The sequence below is a fragment of the Dipodomys spectabilis genome, unplaced genomic scaffold (assembly GCF_019054845.1).
Source record: "Dipodomys spectabilis isolate Male_0828 unplaced genomic scaffold, ASM1905484v1 ptg000359l, whole genome shotgun sequence".
Lineage (NCBI taxonomy): Eukaryota > Metazoa > Chordata > Mammalia > Rodentia > Heteromyidae > Dipodomys > Dipodomys spectabilis.
The window spans coordinates 1350078-1353784 of record NW_024871036.1 but is presented as its reverse complement, the minus strand read 5'-3'; the positions used below and the strand labels follow the sequence as shown (position 1 = coordinate 1353784).

Sequence of the window (3707 nt, the reverse complement as noted above, 5' to 3'; positions counted from 1 at the left end):
TATCTTTTGAACTTTTCTGCTTATCCCAGACATATATTCGTTATTGAAAATAAGGGAAATCATGGGACCTATGATTCTTTAGACTTGGCTTACTTCACTCAATAAATTTTTTTCCAAGTCTTTCTATTTCCTAAGAAATTGGGCAATGTCATTCTTTCTGATGGAGGCATAGAATTCCATTTTGTATATATACCACATTTTCTTGATCCATTCATCTAATGAGATCATCTGGGTTGGTTCCATATCTTAGCTATCGTAAATAATGTTACAATAACCATAGTAGTGCTGGTAGTTTTAGTATGGTCTTGTTTATGATCATTTGGGTAAATCCCCAAAAGTGGGATTACTGTGTCATAGAGGAGTTTTATGTGGAGTCTTTTGAGAAACCTCCATACTGCTTTCCAAAGTAGTTGAACAAGTTTACACTCCCACCAAGAATGCAGTACGATTCCCTGTGGCCACATACCTTTCAACATCTGTTGTTGTAAAAATATGGGCTCCATGGATTTGCATGTCATCCTCGTGCAGGGGGCATGCTAATCTTCTTTGTATCGTTCCAATGTTAGTGTATGTGATGCTAACTTGAGCACAGAACATTTTTTATATATCAAGTATAATTTTTTTATTTTATTAAACTAGACAATTCAACAGAAATTAAGTTAAAAAGAATTGTGAAATTTTAGAATCATGTATTTCTTTATAAGCACACATTGAAGAATAAAATCAAGATAGACATGCCAAAAACAAAATAATTCCAGAAATTTGTAGTTCAAGAGATGTGTAAGAGGAGGAATTCAATTATTCTATACAAGGAACCTGTCAAAATGAACATTGCAGCAAGTGTTAAGGCTTGTTAAAAGTTTTAAATATGCTTAATTTTGGGATTTTGTTTATATATGCCAAAAATAGGACTCTTTGGCAGGTATAAAACTTTTCTGCAAAGTATTTAAGATTTACGGTAGCAGACATTATGTACTAAGTATGTACATTTCAGATTTTAAGGAAACTTTATTAATGAGAATTTGCAAAGTCTTTGTGTAAAGAAGCAGAGTGAAGAATTAAGACTTTAACTACACAGTTTCTGTTAATACTTTAGGGATTCCTTACTTTATTTGTTAGCAAGGAATAAATGATGATATAAGCCATAATGTACACATGTATGTTACTATTTACACACATATTCATACACATGTATACATGCACACATGGAGAAAGACACATAATTACAGCCAACAAAAGTTTCACCAGTTTTTGAATATGCCTTAAACTGAATACTTGGAACAATATATATTGAAGATGTATTTGTCTCTAAGAGTTCTTTTACCACTCCTCTTATCTCTTAAAACTGGTAGTTTTAGAGAGATTTGACTTACAAAATGCAGTACAAGGGATAGCAAGTCACTTGGAAATCTCAATAAGTATAAGTCATATGGTGTCTCCCTGCTCCTCACAGAATGCTTACTTTTGTAGACACTCTCAACAACCAAAGTAGCAGGAGAATACCCTGGTAAAGAGTAAAGTTAAAAGGCTTTAAATGGCATCCTTACTTGAGCTCTTTTTCCAACAGCCAAGCATGAATTCCTAGGCAGATGAGTGAGTCCTCAGGAAACTGGACTCTACATATACATTTAACTAACCCATGTGAAAATTCCTATGTAAGAAATGCTGACTGAGGTCTTGCTGATTTTCTGGCCAAGAAAAGAAGAAAAAAAAGAATTATTTTTAATGTTTTCAAGTTTGAGAATAATTTGTAGCCTGTCAATAAATGTGTAGAACACAATTATACCAACTGACAAAAAAATGATGGCATTTCATTTATGTGCTCCTGGACTTGGCCAGTGATTTTAGATGTGTCTTCACAAATAGAATCAGCATAAATCAATCCAGCATTTTTTCATTTAAGATATAAGGAAAGGATACTGATTGACCCATTGTAACAATGAGATATACAAGACTCTATCAGAGGATGGGTGAAGTGGGGAGGTGGGGACGTGTGAAGGGAAGAGATGGTAGGGGAAAAACAAAGGAGGGGGTAACAATGCTCAATAAGAAATGTATTCATGGCCTTACTTATGTAATTGGAACCCCTCTGTACAGTATTTATAATAAAAAATATATATTAAAAAGATACAAGGAGAACTTCTGTACTTATATGAAGATGTATTTGTCACTCAATATAAGTAAGGTATAGGTTTTAGGACCACAGGCTTATTACTTTGGATACTCAAAATCTCTACATGAACACAGTATATTATTTATATTAGAATCTGCCCACAAGCTAATGCAGTATAATTGCTATGAGAATTTTTACTACATTCTATATTTGTAATGAAAACTAAAAGTTATGCACTATCAACTGATAGAAATTTTTTCAGATAAATTTTGTATGCAGTTTGTGGATGGAATTTGGAGAGCAATTTTGAAAAGCACAAATTTCATCAAAAAGACCAGTCTGCAAATTGTAAAAAAGAGCTAATACAGCATCATTGAATAGTATGGAACTTCAAGGAGAAGTACTTGAATTGAGACAATATCAGAAAGTGTAACAACCCAAGGAATTTTTGGAAATGCAGCTACTAGATTTCTCATGTAGAGCTTTCATAACAGTTTGTGAAGCACAAATCAGAACCTCACTGAAGTGTAGATGGTTTTCCCTCAACTTTCTGTCATGATCAGTCATTATCAATCAACATATAGCTAATCTTGAATAATCCTCTAATAAAATGTTGGTGTAGTGTTTATATGGAGAAAATCTCAGAAGGCTAACTTTTTCCAATTAGGACAGTCTGTATTCTATGATTCATCCAAGAGAAAACTAGGTAAGCATCCATTTACAACCTTCTGAATAATTCTGATTCAGCACACATCACTTATCTATCCATACTTGTGCCCGAATGAAAAGATTTTAAAATAATTTATCATTAAAATTTTAAATTTAGGGTTCCGGGAAGATAGCAGAGGAGAAGCTGGAAGCTAAACAAGCTCTCACATAGAAAGCAGTTTAAGTGCTCCAGTGAACAGTCCTAAGCCAGAGAATCACACCAAGTGTGCAATCACAGTACTAAGAGTTAGGCCAAAGAGGGAAAATCCAGGCAAGGAGACAAATCTGAGCACTTGCCAGCAGCCATGGTTGCAGCTGTGGCGGGTATGGTGGCAGCCGTAGCCGCCATAGCTGCAACACAGAGAGTCTAGGACAAAGGCAGCAGATGCAGCAGGAGAGAGGATTCTACTAAACACCAGCAAGAACTAAGGAGCAGACATCATTCTTCAGATCACAGACCAGAGATGACCCAGGAACCAGACTCCTGTGTGAGTAGAAGCCTGACTTCCTCTCTCCTTCTAAGGGAGCAGAGAAGGGAAGGCTACCCCTCCCTGCCCACTACCAGAGAATCTCCATTTTTGATACTGGCAAAGGCCTGGCTGATCAGCTAGCTCCAACTCAGTCCTTGGATGAAAACAAAAAGTCATTTAGCAGGTCACAGGAACCTAACCTGACCTGCCAGGTTCAGCTCCACCCAGGGAAAATTCACCCAGCCCAAGAGTGGCTTTCTTCACTAGGTAAACAGAGCCAGAGGCTGCCCCTCCCTACAACAGCCTAGACAATCAATTGAAATTCAGTAACAATAAACCCTGAGAATGGCTCCTGGCTGGGATCTGTGACTGCCTCAGAAGCTAGCCCCTCAGGGAAACGCTACTGTTTGCTGAAA

The 3707-nt window shown here is 36.5% G+C and overlaps 1 non-coding gene across 1 annotated transcript; it reads right to left on the bottom strand.

Annotated features, from left to right (window-relative positions):
* Positions 1 to 486: 486 nt before the first annotated feature.
* LOC122095547 lies at positions 487 to 590 on the bottom strand. The gene has a single exon (XR_006145174.1). It is a non-coding gene; the product is annotated as a U6 spliceosomal RNA (small nuclear RNA).
* Between the last annotated feature and the right edge of the window lie 3117 nt (positions 591 to 3707).